Here is a 17,969-nt window from a genome sequence, read left to right on the forward strand (position 1 = left end):
TTAAACCAGCTCGTACTTCTAGCTGGATTTAGATATTGCCGTCAACGTAATTATTGTCACTAGTTTCCGCGAATCAATAGTTTGGGTAAGACGAAATTGTTAGAGTTATTTTTGATTTTATAGTACAATCTTATTCATATTTGATGATTTAACGGTGATAATTGTTCAAACACTTCAGTTTCATATAAGTGGACGACTTGATATATGATATATAACAAATGGTCATATGGTGCTCCCGAGACTCTCCAGAGATTAAGTCATCATTTACTATTTACCACAGGCTAGGCAGTATAAATAAACGAATAGTTGTCAAATCTTTTGCAATATTAATGGCCACATAAACACATTAGTATAAATGGTCATATGATTGGTAATGATCCAGATTAAATTTAATATAACTCTCAAAGATTCAGAGCAATATAACGTTTTAATCATTGTCTGGTAGAGTGATCCGTCTATATAACAAAAACCTTCGTATTGAAAAGATGTCGAATGAAAAAAAACATGCTTGGATGTTTTTGTGTTTTTTTTGGAAGTTGGGTAATAGAGTTATTCGGGACATATCACCTTTAATAGTGCAGGTCATTTCAATGCCATCCCATGTCCCGTCAACACAATTTCTTGTTATATCTCCCGAGGTGCGTTCATACCCATATTGGCACGAGTAAGTTGCTGTGCTGCCATGTGTTGTCGATGCTGCTGACACTGTTCCATGTGCTATATCAGCTAGTGGTCCGCATTCTGTAAACACAAAAGTCAACCCACAATGGCTTTAACTTGAGCTGTGTAATACAATCACATTGTCAAGAGTGACCGTACTCGCCACGTATTTAATAAATAGAGGATATTGAATAGGAGTACGTTCAATACTGAATTTATGATCGAGTTGAATAAAATTTTATTATGCGAGCCTCTGGTGAGTTCAATAAATTAAGTAATGACCATACACGAATATAATATTCTATTTATCACATATCCAAAATAAAAACTGTTTAAAGTGCAAAAGAATCATTTTTTATTGAAGCGCCTCTAAGGTAACGATAATTTTAATGTTTCAAGTGATTACATTAATAAAACATTTACATCATTTTTATAATGACGCTTAGTAAAATTACACAGTGATGTATATGGGTATCGACTGTCATTTTGAACCTCACCTTAAATATTTCAATGTCGCAGATCAAAAATTATTGATAAGTCAGTACTCGGTATTTAAGCAGAGCTCAGATGACAACTTCAGAAATCAGGAACCCAAAATGCATTGATATGTAGCGTATTAACACACTTTGGGGATCAATTTCTCGATTTTGACCAAACATTGCGTTTGATCCTAAAGTGTGATGTGAATTCTATTTGAAATTTTCAAGAGATTGGGGAATTTTTAGGACCGATCTGGAGAAAGAAGACGCAAGTTTGGTTGGGGAAGCAGCCAGTATTCGGCCTTTAAAAGCTTCTAAAAATAAGGATTTTTTTGGCCGTGGGAACTAAACTTGTTATTCCTGTACATTATTATATGCACACCACTAACTAACATTATTGAATGTTTTTCACTTGAGACTTGGACATCTGTGATAAATTTTGGGACAACTCTATTTTGCCAAGTAAGTTGTCCTGGACAACTCTGTCAAGAAAAAATTGTAGAGCCCTGTGTTATTATTTATTATTGAGAACAATACCGTATTCTGTTAGACGAGTATCTTAATCGAATGTGACCCAAGCAAGACGATGGAAGCGTGGTGTTGAAAATGCAATGGTTAGGTAATGAATCCCATGATAAAAAATCACGACGGTACGCTGGCACGATGGTTATATTATAATGCGTTTTCATTAAACATTCGTAGGACCGTGTTTAGCATTTTTATTATCGATGCTAGGTTAGCAAGTAACGAAACATTATTAAATATGTATGGTAACAAAACACTGATACCTACTTTGAGTATTGTTAATTATTATTTCATTACACCATGGCATGGACACAGGGTCTTTCAAATAGAATATTTGAAAAACCCTGATGGAACATTTCTATTAAAAACTTGAGTAGTAACTGGTTTATTAGAAATAACAAACGTTGTTGTTTTTTTTTTAAATTGAATTTAGCTATTAACGTCGGTGACATGTTACAAATTATTCCCGTTTAAAAGATCAACGATATTTCATAAATGGATTAGTATCATCGGGTACCTTAATTATTTATGTTTTAAACCAAAACATCACGCCTTCACTTTAATGATATTTATGAAAAATAAACTTGTTAAGAAAATGTACTTTATCTAGGATTGATATCCCTTAGTCAAGTACATTGTATTAATTATAATTAAATTGCCACAAAACGAGAGTTTATATTTTTCGTTAGCTGTCACCCCGAAAGAAGTAACGACATGGCAGAATTCAACCCCCACACTAACACACCGAACCCGTGGCCGAGTGGTTAAGGTCGCTGACTTCAAACCACTTGCCCCTCACCGCTGTGGGTTCGAATCCGGACAGGGACTTTGGATTCTTTCATGTGAGGAAGCTATCCAGCTAGCTTACGGAACGTCGGTGGCTCTACTCAGGTGCCCGTTCGTGCCTGAAATAATGCACGGAAGGGCACCTGAGGTCTTCCTCCACCAGTAAAGACCTATACTTTGTCGATGTGACGTAAAACCCAAAACAAACAAAACAAACAAACACACCGAACCGAAAGTTTGTGTTACTATGCAATAGCCGCCCTCGTGATATGATTTCTCGCATCCGAACTCCATATTGTAATTTTATTAAGCGATAAAATCACTTTTTGGGATATTTTATTTCTTAAGTACCATTTTATATCCATAGATAGGGCAAATTTTAAAGAGTGCACGGAAAATGTTATTAATTGTGTGAACCTTTAATAAAGTCGAAGATTTCAGATAAAAATATTGTGTTGACATTTAAAAGATGCAAAAATGTTAAAAAAATGTTTATTACTTATATAAAAAGGCAAGCAGAATATATCAATTAATCATATTACAAAAACATTTACATAAAAATGATTTTTTTAATTGAAATTGATAATGATGATAATGTAAATTTGAACAGTCTGTGTAAAATAAAAAAAGAAAAGATTCCATATAAATATAATTATTTAATTAATCAGTAAAACATAAGTTTACTACTCCCACTAGCAGAATTAGTTGGTTATATTAGAATCTGTTGGCCAAAAAATTGCTGACCACTAATATAAAAAATATAGAGAAAGTTATGTTAAGATAAAAATTTATTTTTATGCCCCCACAGAGTGGGAGCATATAGCGTTGCACTTGTCCGTCCGAGTGTCCGTCCGTCAGTCCGTCCGTACGTCCCGAAATCTTGTGAACGCAACTCTTCTTAAACCGGATGGCACATTTTGCTTAAACTTACAGGGATGAACAACCTTATGTGTAGATGGTAGTAAAGGAAGGAATTTTCGCTGTGACCAAATTTAACAGAATTATGGCCCTTTGTTGATTTTTTCACTAGATACTATGTAGAAATTTTGTGAACGCAACTCCTCTTAAACCGCATGGCAGATTTTGCTTAAACTTACAGGGATGAACAACCTTGATGTGTAGATGGTAGTAAAGGAAGGAATTTTTGCTGCGACCAAATTTAGCAGAATTATGGCCCTTTGTTGATTTTTTCACTATATACTATGTAGAAATTTTGTGAATGCAACTCCTCTTAAACCGCATGGCAGATTTTGCTTAAACTTTCAGGGATGAACAACCTTAATGTGTAGATGGTAGTAAAGGAAGGAATTTTTGCTGCGACCAAATTTAACAGAATTATGGCCCTTTGTTGATTTTTTCACTATATACTATGTAGAAGTTTTGTGAACGCAACTCCTCTTAAACCGCATGGCAGATTTTGCTTAAACTTACAGGGATGAACAACCTTAAGGTGAAGATGGTAGTAAAGGAAGGAATTTTCGCTGCGACCAAATTTTACAGAATTATGGCCCTTTGTTGATTTTTTCACTATATACTATATAGAAATTTTGTGAATGCAACTCCTCTTAAACCGGATGGCAGATTTTGCTTAAACTTCCAAGGATGAACAACCTTTATGTGTAGATGGCAGTAAAGGAAGGAATTTTCGCTGCAACCAAATTTAACAGAATTATGGCCCTTTGTTGTTTTTTTTCATTATATACTATGTAGAAATTTTGTGAACGCAACTCCTCTTAAACCGGATGGCAGATTTTGCTTAAACTTCCAGGGATTAACAACCTTATGTGTAGATGGTAGTAAAGGTAGGAATTTTTGCTGCGACCAAATTTCACAGAATTATGGCCCTTTGTTGATTTTTAGTTTTCAACTTGTGGCACATGTAGTCCAAAAAATATTTGACCTAGAGTCATAAGATTGACAGAACAGTGACGTGTGGGGGCATCCGTGTCCTATAGACACATTTCTAGTTGTACATATTTTTGTAATTTTATTTATGGATATGTTTTGTTTGTCTTTTTATATAAGAAATAAATAATTATTTTAACATTTTTGCATCTATTAAATGCCAACATAACATAATTTTCATCTGAAACATTTCGGTTTTTATAAGTTATCACAGTTTCACATTTTCCGTGTATGTTATATATAACTTTTTAAGTATGTCTCCTACCTTTTGATATATAATGTTACTTTTTATTAATTTATGATTTTATTTAGACGTTTAAAAAAAAAAATCAATTATCGCATTGTCGTCATCGCACTTTCGTATTGTCGCCCTCTGGATTATAAAGTATAACTACGATGGCCCTAACAGTATCCTATAAGGCATCCATTGTGGGCAAGTGTGGCGTACGGAATACCGTTAGGGCCATCGTGGTTATACTTTATAATCCAGAGGACGATAGTGCGATGACGACAATACGACGGTGCGATGACGACAATGCGACCCGCATAAAGTTGCTGCTGATTTGAGGTAGGATTCTGGGTGTTGTGTATGTCATGTGGTCTTATTACGATAAGTATGTGTGTCATATTATTTCACATCCCTTCATGGATGAAAACATTAAGGATTGGAGAAGAAATATACTCCCCATTAAACAATGTTAACTGTTACTGTGTCTCGCAAGCACGTTGTCTTAAATAGTGAGCATATGTGCCAAGTTATTTCAAATACCTTGATGGACAAAAGAACGACACGAATTGTACCCTCCATCAGACAATGTTGACCTTAGATTACGATAAGTATGTGTGTTATATTATTTCACATCCCTTCATGGATGAAAACATTAAGGATTGGAGAAGAAATATACTCCCCATTAAACAATGTTAACTGTTACTGTGTCTCGCAAGCACGTTGTCTTAAATAGTGAGCATATGTGCCAAGTTATTTCAAATACCTTGATGGACAAAAGAACGACACGAATTGTACCCTCCATCAGACAATGTTGACCTTAGATCTCCAAGTGGGGCAACCGTGGAAGTCTGGTTGTTTTGCATGACAGGTCGTCCTAATTTGGTGAACATATATAATGTTTCAAAATTCATTGGGATATTTAAAAGCGGTTGCTACATTTAGCGGTATGGTGCGCATTTAGCGGTATGGTGCGATGATTAGCGGTAAGTGCGATAATTAGCGGTAATGGTGCGCATTTAGCGGTGAGTGCGATTTTAGCGACATTGCGACATATAACGGCGCCACACATGTACATAATTGTAGTGATATTGTTTGTACATGTAGGTATATCTAGTCTTTCCATCGGACCGATCAACTCCGTACATATTATATGACACACATGAAATATAAACTTAATGTATATACGATCTGTACTGAAAACCTATTAAAGATTAATATACCTGTTGCATTTTCCGTATGCACTTTACACGTTGATAAAATCAAACAGTAATTGCCTCTTAGAACTATACGTCAGAGATTAAAGGGACTGAACTGAGGCTTTTTCACTTGTCAGACTGAAACATTTCCCCCGAGACTGGTGTATAATTTGATGAAGGTTTTGGCTAATAACTTGCGTGCAAACTTTTAGTTTATTCCCTCATCCAATCTTTCCATAATAATCATTTTTATTGTGCAAAATTACCAGAAAATGGAATGCGTTGCAACGCTTTCTGCTCAAATTAAGCTAAGAATCGCATAGAAAATCAATTTTCAAATCCATTTTTAGTATATATATTTATTTGTTATCATTCGCAGAGTTTACCATTTTAAGTGCGTCACCTGATATTTTAAGATTTTCAAATTTTATGTTTTTAGGCCTTTTGGACCTTAGAGGAATTCCTTTACTGTTTACTTTTATAAGGTAACCCCTATTCGTATTGAGAGGCGAAGAAGTACGATATTCTTTATGTAATGAGCTTTCAAATGTATAGGAAGGATATTTGTTTTCTTCGAAACTTATCAAATACCCGTGCGACTTTTGCGACTCCCTTAAAACGGTATTGCATGGGCGAGCATTGTTACTGGCATTACGTCATTAGCATTATAAAACGCACGAATGATAAGCGCGGATGTGCAAGTTTATTCTACTCTTAACAGTTCTTATTTGATAAATAGAATATTTTATTTTATTTAAGCAATAAAATATGGTGCTATATCAGTCAAATATATGTCATATTTGTCAAAAAAAATATGAAATAAAAATATGAAAGTGGGCGGAGTAAAATTCATATTTATTTTAAGGGACTTCTTTCTCGTGTTTCTTTCAGTTCCATATACGACAATAAGTATTTCAGTTATTCACGTCATTATCACTTACTATGATTAAATAATATTCTAACACTATCGGGGATTTCTCTTATAAAAACAAAGAAGGCCAGAGCGTGAACAGTGTACTCGCCGTTCTGATTTCCTCCCTTTGTATTTTCAAACCGGCGCCATTTTGTTTGAATATTTTGTTAAATAAAAATGATCTAACTAAACACCAACATCTTTAATAAATGTCATTAACACTTTACAGACGTTTAAAGTGTTGTTTACAAGTAAACACAAGATGCCGCTAACCAATTAAAGTTCCCATTTATTTCACTATAAATACTCTGTAGTTCGGTTGAAAAATATAAAGTGAAATAAAATAAACAGAAAATTTTTATCAACGCTTTAAAGATTCATTATTCTTAAAATGTTTCTGCAAACGGTAGACTTTTTAAATAAGTAATAAATGGTGGCGATAAATTGAACCGCGTCACGCATCTATTAACAATATATTACTGCGCGCTGTACAATTGCATTTGCATAGCAAGCGAGGGATTCGTAACCATCTTCTATGATAATAAAAATTAAATCAAAAGATTATTTTTCATTTTCGTGATGAACGGCGAGTGAAAATATGTGGTATTTTATATTGTTCAGAGAAAATATATTCCATATTTCACTCAAACGAAAAAATATCCTTTCAATATTCGTGTAGACTCATTACTGAATTTATTGAACTCGTTGAATAAAATAATTTTTAACTCACAAGAGACTGAGATAATATAATTCTATTCAACTCGTTCAAAAAATTCAGTATAGAACCTATACTGATTCAATATACTCTGCGACTCCGTAAAAATTGGTATTGCACGGCCGTGACGAGACGTCATTTGCGTTACGAAGACACGCCTAATGCTAGAATTACGGTATATCATAAGCACGTTAACGAAAAAATAATTATTCTTACCGTACACAGTTCATATTTTGGAATATTCGTGTTGCTTCATTACTTAATCTATTCACGGGCTTAAATTGACATAAAATCCGTGATCTATTGAACTCATTGAATAAAATAACATTATGCAAGCCTCTTATTATGTGAGTCAGATATCATATAGCTACAAATTACCCTGAAACTGAGTGCATACTATAGTTGGTAGATAATACTCATGTAGTCTTTTATTCTTTTAAAATTCAATATTTGAATGTCCATGTTCTTTTCGCTTATAGAAAATTGCATGTTTATGAGAATTTAGTAGACAAATCAATCGATATATCAATCAATAAAGCAATAAATCATTCGATCGATCGGTCGATCGATCCATATATCGATCAATACCACCAGAACGACAAACATTTTATAACGCGATAAAATTACAATTATGGCACGACATCAACAAATAAATGCTGCAAACCCGATATCTATAACCCGATATCTAAGTATTATACCCGATTTGTTTCCGTACTTATGTTCAGCATGGGCAAATGCGTGTCGTGATAAACCATAAGACTTACATATAATGTCACTGAAGCCAGAACTAATTACGTATTATAATAACTTGGTAACTACTGATTAATAAGAAATATATTCTTGTTTACTTATATTAAAGCTTTAAGTGTAATCTATACTCCGTCATAAAAGATTTTATCTATTTTCAAGCGTCACTACTTCACATCAAACATTGTCAAACCTATCCTGTAATTTTTTCAACTTATTAATTCTTTTGGGATTAATTATCTTCATATGTCATACCATTTTTGTTAAAACATTGTATTTAGTTAATTTATCTCAAAACGTATAATAAAACAGTTGTTAACTATTACGGCAATTTTCACGATACATCACGAAATAAATAATACAAGAGTCATTTGTATCATAGTTTGGGAACCTTTCTGTTGAAAAAGTGTCCGAGTTAAAATGTATGCAAATACATGAACCGTGCGTTAACTAGAGCGCAGGTATTAGTTACCCACACTCCATAGCATGCCCATTGATTGGCTCATTTTTGCTGGGGTTTACTTATTGTGACGGCAGTGAAAGTGAAAGCGACAGAAATGTCATATTTAGATGCTCTATGGAGGGTGATTTATGCCAAAATTACATCTTGCTTTCTTACGTTACATCGTGCTTTCTAACTTGTACATCGTGCTTTCTAACTTGTACATTATGCATTCTGACATATACATCTTGCATTCTGACTTTTACATGTTGCTTTCTTACATGCACATTATGCTTTCTGCTGTGTGCGACTTGCTTAATTTTATGTTGATGTCGTTATTTAACGATCAATTATTATTCATTTGTTGATCTGGTATATTAATTCAATAAATTAACCTGCAACTGTTTTTATTTGGGTCTATTTACTCAGCTTGAATGACGAATGTCATAAGGTAGAATGCGCATAGCCGAAAGCCGAATGCAACAAGCATAATACAACGCGACATGTGACACCCAAATTATGCTAACAGGTGGCGCTACAGTTATATTCTCGGTAAAGTCCGTATTGCGGTTCGGATTTAGTTTACCAAGTTACGTCCCTTTGTTTTAAAATTTCCATTTGCACTCATGGAGAAAATATACAAAATGATTTAATCAATTTTTATATTTATAAATGAAACTCTGTAGGTCAAATTATATATTTCCAGCTGACAATGACAAGTTGCACATTTCCAAATCAATGGTTTTAGAATTTATGTTTTTTCATCAACAAAATAATTATAAAATAGAACAGTTGTTCAACACATAGGCACTTGGTTTCGGGATAAAAAGCCTTTTGAAGGGTTTGTAGGACTCAAATTTGATTGAATGTAACGATTTTTTAACGTAAATGTCTCGATTCTAAATTCGACATTTTTCCGATATTACTAAAAAAACTTTAGTAATATCGTTACATTCAATCAAATTTGAGTCCTACAAACCCTTCAAAAGGCTTTTTATCCCGAAACCAAGTGCCTATGGTTCAACATTGTTCAAAGTGCTTGGGCCATAAAAAACTTCTTATTAAAATATTTCATACTCTTGAAAAGTTCTTAAATTTTGACATGGCTTATTTCCAATACCTGTGACAATCCACAACATTTTTAATGTGTTTTTATCAATTAGGACATTTTCTTGCCTATTTTCAAACTAATTTTGTACACACGTTAGATTTTTTAAATTCAACTTGTCAAAAAAATGTCTTTTTTCACTAAGTTGAAATTATTCACTAATATGCTTAATGAATACGGCCCAGGTTCTTGTTCACAGTGTCAGCTTAAAACTGAAGAAACTGCTGCCAAAATCAGCTGATTCTGAGAAAGAAAATGAAATAAAATGTCAAAACTGTCTAGTCTGTCAGACTAGACAGTTTTGCCTTTTTTCTTTTGCAGCGGCACGGGTTACCTCTCTTCATTTGAATTTTTATATCACAGGCACCCTCTCATTTTTTAACACATACGTACCCAAAAGGCACGACATATGCTTTTATTTGCGTTAATCGTTAAGTATGTAATATTTACATAAAAGTAAGAAATATTACATACCTACATGTACGATTAACGCAAATAAAAGCATATGTTGTGCCATGAGGGTACGCTGCAAAACCGAAAGTAGGGTGTTTTTATGAATTTTACATTTATTTTTGACAATATACTGGCATTTGTCCGAAGATGATATGTAAATGAACACATTAAATATGAATGATGCATATATAATCAAGCCCACGGTTCATTGCAGCCCGAAAAATATGTCGAGGTGACGGGCGAGGCAAGACATGTCGATTTTTTGTAGCTTATTGTGAAGTTGCAGTACTTGAAAAATGGGTACATGACAAATCAGCACATAAATAAAACATTTTAGTGTTCCGTGGTATATATCTTTTGTTCGTGTCAAACCCCCTTTCCTTATTACATTGAAATTTTACTGGATTGTTATCCATCGCTGGTTTGTTTTTAGCAGAGAATGACCTGTGCATGTGTAAAGAGAGTACCGTTTGAGCAGATTTCGCAAAGAGGGTACCGATATAGATATTCGCCGTGGTGTAGCTTTAGGACGAATGATTTCATAATATTAATTGATTAGTACATAAAAACAAAATGTACAAAAATGGTCCCAAGAAATGGTTATAAAATGAATATTGCATGTTTGGCTGAAGATGCCCTTTTAGTAGTTTTCTTTAATTATAGCGTTCATGATATTGGAAATGTATAGCAGATCTTACTCATTTAAAGCAAAAAAGTTTTATACCTTAAGGCAATAGTATTCGCAATATTGCAATACAAACACCACTGAGAATGTAGAAAAAAATGTTTATTAATATCTTCTATGACAAACAATTCATTTGATTTTATAACCATTTCTTGGGACATTTTTTGTACATTTTGTTTTTATGTAGTCATCAATTAATATTATGAAATCATTCGTCCTAAAGCTAAACTCTCACAGATTGACAGACTAGACAGTTTTGCCTTTTTTCTCAGAATCAGCTGATTTTGGCAGCAGTTCCTTCAGTTTTAAGCTGACACTGTGAACAAGAACCTGGGGTCGTATTCATAAAGCATCTTAGTGAATAATTTCAACTTAGTGAAAAAAGACATTTTTTTGACAAGTTGAATTTAAAAAATCTAACGTGTGTACAAAATTAGTTTGAAAATAGGCAAGAAAAATGTCCTAATTAATAGAAATACATTAAAAATGTTGTGAATGATCACAGGTATTGGAAATAAGCCATGTCAAAATTTAAGAACTTTTCAAGAGGATGAAATATTTTAATAAGAAGTTTTTTTATGGCCAAAGAACTTTGAACAATATTGAACAACTGTTCTATTTTATAATTATTTTGTTGATGAATAAAAATAAATTCTAAAACCATTGATTTGGAAATGTGCAACTTGTCATTGTCAGCTGGAAATATAATTTGACCTACAGAGTTTCATGAATAAATATAAAAATTGATTAAATCATTTTGTATATTTTCTCCATAAGTGCAAATGGAAATTTTAAAACAAAGGGACGTAACTTGGTAAACTGAATCCGAACCGCAATACGGACTTTACCGAGAATATAACTGTAGCGCCACCTGTTAGCATAATTTGGGTGTCACATATTATTACACCAGATGTCGCGTTGTATTATGCTTGCTGCATTCGGCTTTCGGCTATGCGCATTCTACCTTATGACATTCGTCATTCAAGCTGAGTAAATAGACCCAAATAAAAACAGTTGCAGGTTAATTTATTGAATTAATATACCAGATCAACAAATGAATAATAAATGATCGTTAAATAACGACATCAACATAAAATTAAGCAAGTCGCACACAGCAGAAAGCATAATGTGCATGTAAGAAAGCAACATGTAAAAGTCAGAATGCAAGATGTATATGTCAGAATGCATATTATAGCATAAAATCGGCTATTTTTCCCTTTTTTGCCCATGTTATAACGGGACCAAAACCATGTGTTAACATAGTCACGCGCTCTTGTTATAGCCCGGTTTCACCTATGCGCAATACATACAGGGCCCAGTAAACATACAAACAAAAAATGACGATTTGGCCTGTTTGCCAAAGAGTCATGCGCTCTTGTTATATTGAAATTTATTGTTTCGAGGGCCTCAGTCGCATATCGGAAAAACGGCGTATAGACATCGGTGCTAATCTTGGTTGTCGCCCTTTCTAAGAAACGGACAGTTGTCAATGTAAACAAATACAGTAGAATCTACCTGTCATTCAGTTTAACACTCCGATTAATTACAAAACTAGATAACACAAAATTAATATGAGAAAATGTTTTTTATTTATGTTTATGTTGATAAATGCTCTTTATATTTCTTTGAGAGAATAATGCTTAGTGCCTGATTTTTTTGTAAACTTGTTTGCTTGAAAAGAAAAACCGATTCTGATGTCACTGATCTTTTTCTACCGTCAATCTGAAATCATTCTAAGAATTTCTGAGGGTCATATTTTGTCTTGGGTAGAGGGTAGAGTAATGTAACGTTTTTTTTTCTTGAGATAATAAATCTCCAAAGGCCAAGCTTTGTTAAATCAATTAAAATTCAAAATTTCGTTCGGTTCCGAGAATTTTTGTTGGCCCCGGAAAAATGAAACGCATACGTAAAACATAGAATTGGATAAATAACGTCCAAGCACAAGAATTTAATGTAATTGTGTTTTGTATAAACTATACATCACGACTCTGTTTGAAAATGTTATGCTATAATAGCGTCAACGCACGTTTATTTCGTGTTATAAAGTCTGCAGAGTCCCTCGGAACTGTTGGAGCCCTCGCCCTACCGGGCTCGGGCACCAACCGTTCCTCGGGACTCTGCAGACGTTATAACACGGAAAAACGTGCGTTAACCCTATAATGTACAAGTTAGAAAGCACGATGTACAAGTTAGAAAGCACGATGTAACGTAAAAAAGCAAGATGTAATTTTGGCATAAATCACCCTCCATATTTCGATGCTATTTCTATTACTTAATAAACCCCTGTCACACCAGGACGGCGTTCTCACAGCGTCCAAAAAAAATCAGAACGACAAGATGAGCGCAGTTAGATCTCAAACATCGCCGCAGCATTGCCGTAGCATCGTAGCGACACCAAAAGAACGCAGACCGACGGTGTACATTTTGAGCATGCCGTTACTCGGCGTTCTGATAGGAGCGCAGAAAGATAAGGACTCATGCAACGGGAGCGCAGCGAAAGCGCCGAATGAACGTGGTGTTTATCCACTGCTCTCATACGGATATTGTGCGGCCACTCTGAGAGTGCATGGCGCTTTTAGCTTTAGTGAGAGCGCCGCGAGAGCGCAGAGTAATCACCGTAAAAGAGCAGTGGAAGCGCAGTTCGAACGCAGACAATTGCCAATTAAAACGCCGTGGAAGTTGTCACCATTCATGTCCTTAAATAAATGTTATGATCTATTAAAAGGTGACCTATAAATTTTGAACTCAGTAATTCTGATATTAAATATGTATTCAATTTGATTTTGTGATGTTTAATATTTTTATGTAAAGGAAGTCAATGTTATACAAGAAGAAAAATAAGGCATTGCTGCTTATTTCGAAAATGAACCGAACAAACATTACACCCCTACCCACCCCACTCAAAAGTATAGAGGATATGTGTTTAGTTCAGTGTAAGATCGGAATAAATTTCACCGTGTGAGCACCAAAAGGTATGTTTCACGAGTGGCGCAGCCACGAGTGAAATATGAACTTTTGGTGTTCACAAGGTGAAATAAATTTCAATCTTACACTAAAGTAAACAATTTTTCTTTTTTATTATATGCAAAGAAACGTTTTAAAAAGACATTTAACCTAATACTGAATGAAAAGCGCGCCAAATAATAATATAACGTGACGTCATTTACGACGTCACGTCATTAAGTTGGTACCCAGTACTGTGCACGCTTGTATTTCACTGAAACAAAGTAAGGGGCTTAAATTCAAAACAGTGAAATTATCAAAGTGGTAATTTCACTGTTTCAAACAGTGAAATTACCATTTTTATATCACTGATATATTTCTATAAACCACCGAAAAGCATGAAATAAAAATGAATAAACAATGTATATAAAGCAATAAAATGTTCTTATTTTATTTCAAAATAATTTGTTTTGTTTTTTTAAAATTGGACCTAAAGTTACAGATGATATTCGAGCCAGCTCGAAAATAATTTTGTATAGCAATATTGAAAGCCAAGCACTGCCTGCTCGAGAGTTAACTAACATTTCATAGCAAACTTTTTATGCCAAACATGATCTAGTTAAAATTTATTTCGGATCAAAAAGCAATTACCTTTTATTGTACATGTGATTGATTCTTTTGACCAAGTTCCTTCAACACATTGTCTCGTTGTGAAGGTACCAAGATTTTCAAAACCAAAGTCACAAGTATAAGATGCGGTTGCTCCATCAATAGTTACCGGTGCTGACACGGAACCGTTGTCAATAGACGGCGCTTCTCCGCAATTTGCTGCCAAAGTTAGTATAATATATAAGTAAGTAGTAAATGTGCAACCGATTACAAAAAAAAAACAAAAGGGCCATGATGGCCCTAGGTCGCTCACCTGACCCATCCAATTACCTAGACAAGCATTCTGACCAAGTCTTATGACAAGCGAGTCAAAAATGTGATCCCTACACTGTTAACAAGGATTATCCATATTTGAGCAGTGTGACCTAGTTTTTTACCCAGGTGACCCATATTCAAACTTGACCTAGAAATCATCAAAACAAACTTTCAGACCAATTTCTAGGATACTTGGATCAAGACAGTAGTAACTAGAGTGTTAACAAAATTTTTCTATTTTTAGCTCCGGTGACCTACTTTCACATGCGATTTCAAACTCATCCGAGCAATTACCTAGACAAGCATCCTGACCAAGTTTGATGATAATTGTGTCGAAAATGTGACCACTAGAATGTTAACAAGGTTTTTCCATATTTGAGCGGTGTGACCTAGTTTTTCATCCAAGATGAACCATGTTCGGACTTGACTTAGAAATCATCAAAACAAACTTTCAGACCAATTTACAGAATATTTGGATCACAACAGTAGCCACTAGAGTGTTAACAAGAGTTTTCTATTTTTAGCTCCTGTGACGTAGTTTTTCATCCGAGATGACCCATGCTCGATTTAATTCCAGCAATGACCTAGACAAGTTTCCTGACCAAATTTGATGACAATTGAGTCAAAATTGTGACCACTAGAGTGTTAACAAGGTTTTTTCTATTTTTAGCTCCTGTGACCTAGTTTTTTATCCGAGATGACCCATGTTCGAACTCATTTGAGCTAGTACCTAGACAAGCATCCTGATCAAGTTTGATGACACTTGTGTCAAAAATGTGACCACTAGAGTGTTAACAAGATTTTTCTATTTTTAGCTACTGTGACCTAGTTTTTCATCTGAGATGATCCATGTTCGAACTCATCCAAGTTATCACCTAGACAAGCATCTTGACGAAGTTTGATGATGATTGATGCAAAAATGTGACCGCTAGAGTGTTAACAAGGTTTTTCTATTTTAAGCTCCGGTGACCTAGTTTTTCATTCGAGATGACCCATGTTCGAACTCATCCGAGCTATCAACTAGTTAAGCATCCTGACCAAGTTTGATGATGATTGAGGCAAAAATGTTACCGCTGGAGTGTTTACAAGGTTTTTCTAGTTTTAGCTCCGGTGACCTAGCTTTTCATTCGAGATGACCCATGTTCGAACTCAAATGAGCTATCACCTAGATAAGCATTCTGACCAAGTTTGATGATGATCGATGCAAAAATGTGACCGCTAGAGTGTTAACAAGGTTTTTCTATTTTTAGCTCCGGTGACCTAGTTTTTCATCCGAGATGACCCATGTTCGTACTCATCCGAGCTATCAACTAGATAAGCATACTGACCAAGTTTGATGATGATTGAGGCAAAAATGTTACCGCTGGAGTGTTTACAAGGTTTTTCTAGTTTTAGCTCCGGTGACCTAGCTTTTCATTCGAGATGACCCATGTTCGAACTCAAATGAGCTATCACCTAGATAAGCATTCTGACCAAGTTTGATGATGATCGATGCAAAAATGTGACCGCTAGAGTGTTAACAAGGTTTTTCTATTTTTAGGTCCGGTGACCTAGTTTTTCATCCGAGATGACCCATGTTCGTACTCATCCGAGCTATCAACTAGATAAGCATACTGACCAAGTTTGATGATGATTGAGGCAAAAATGCGACCGCTAGAGTGTTAACAACTAAATGTGAACGGACGACGGACGAAGGACGACGGACGGACGACGGACGACGGACAATCATCGATCCTAAAAACTTACCCTGAGCATGCAAAAAATGCGACCGCTAGAGTGTTAACAACTAAATGTGAACAGACGACGGACGAAGGACGACGGACGGACGACGGACGACGGACAATCATCGACCCTAAAAACTCACCCTGAGCATGCTCAGGTGAGCTAACAACAAAGGAAGCCAAGAAACAAGTAGTATCTTTAAAAGTGGTACTCGGCCGAAGTAAAACTGGTTAGCATGCAAAATTCTGTTATAGCTAAGTTTTCAATACAAAAAGGAATGTTAACGTTAGCACTGCTTGCATAACAATGACATAATAATTATTTCTTGTAGGAAAAACTTCAGATATTGATGATATATATCAGAGAAGAAAAGTATGCGGTCGATAAATTTCCTTACTAAAGTTAACCTCAGCAACTTTTTATAATACTCGGCCAATCGAATTATAACAGCGTCAATTTCGAAATCTCACCTTTGTCTGCACATTGGAAGTCATGCTTTCCGAGTGGTCGGCAAAATTGATGGTCATGGCAGTTCTCTTTTGAACATCCACTTGTCATTAACTGGTAAAATGAAAGAAAAATGTATCGAAACTGATTCAGAAAGGGTATAATGGCAAAAAAAATACACTTTTATAGAGCCAAGCAATTCGTACAAAAATACTTAATTCATTCAGTGAGAGAAGTCATATTGTGCCTCGCTGAAATCTTTACGGCGACTTTCAAATCATCAACACTGACTTTCCTAAGGACAAAAATCATACTACCACAATTATGTCATCAAAGACGGTCTCATATACTGCCACACTTATATCATAAAGGACGACTCTCATATACTGCCACACTTATAACATCAATGACGGCTCTCAAATACTGCCACACTTATGTCATCAAGGACGACTCTCATATACTGCCACAATTATATAATCAATAACGGCTCTCATATACTGCCACACTAATATCATAAAGGAAGACTCTCATATACTGCCACACTTATATCATAAAGGAAGACTCTCATAAATTGTCACACTTATATCATCAATGACACTTCTCATATACTGCCACACTTATATCATCAAGGACGACTCTCATATACTGCCACACTTATATCATCAATGACGGCTCTCATATACTGCCACACTTATATCATCAAGGACGACTCTCATATACTACCAAACTTATGCCATCAAGGACGACTCTCATATACTGCCACACTTATATCATCAAGGACGGCTCTCATATACTGCCACACTTACATCATCAAGAATGTCTCTCATATACTGTCACACTTGTATCATCAAGGACGACTATCATATATTGCCACACTTATATCATCAAGGACGACTCTCATATAGAACAACACTTATGTCATCAAAGAAGACTCTCATATACTGTCACACTTATATCATCAAGGACGACTCTCATATACTGAGTCTGTCACACTTATATCATCAAGGAAGACTCTCATATACTGTCACACTTATATCATCAAGGACGACTATAATATATTGCCTCACTTACACCATCAAGGACGACTCTC

The 17,969-nt window shown here is 34.9% G+C and overlaps 1 long non-coding RNA gene across 1 annotated transcript; it reads right to left on the reverse strand.

Moving 5' to 3' along the window:
• Window positions 1-573: 573 nt before the first annotated feature.
• Window positions 574-16,995, reverse strand: LOC132716566 (uncharacterized). The gene is made up of 3 exons (XR_009623824.1): window positions 16,903-16,995; window positions 14,438-14,614; window positions 574-741 (listed from the first exon to the last, which is right to left on the reverse strand). It is a non-coding gene; the product is annotated as an uncharacterized LOC132716566 (long non-coding RNA).
• Window positions 16,996-17,969: the final 974 nt, after the last annotated feature.

Source organism: Ruditapes philippinarum, unplaced genomic scaffold (assembly GCF_026571515.1).
Source record: "Ruditapes philippinarum isolate M1 unplaced genomic scaffold, ASM2657151v2 ctg7876_1_1_1_1, whole genome shotgun sequence".
Taxonomy (NCBI): domain Eukaryota; kingdom Metazoa; phylum Mollusca; class Bivalvia; order Venerida; family Veneridae; genus Ruditapes; species Ruditapes philippinarum.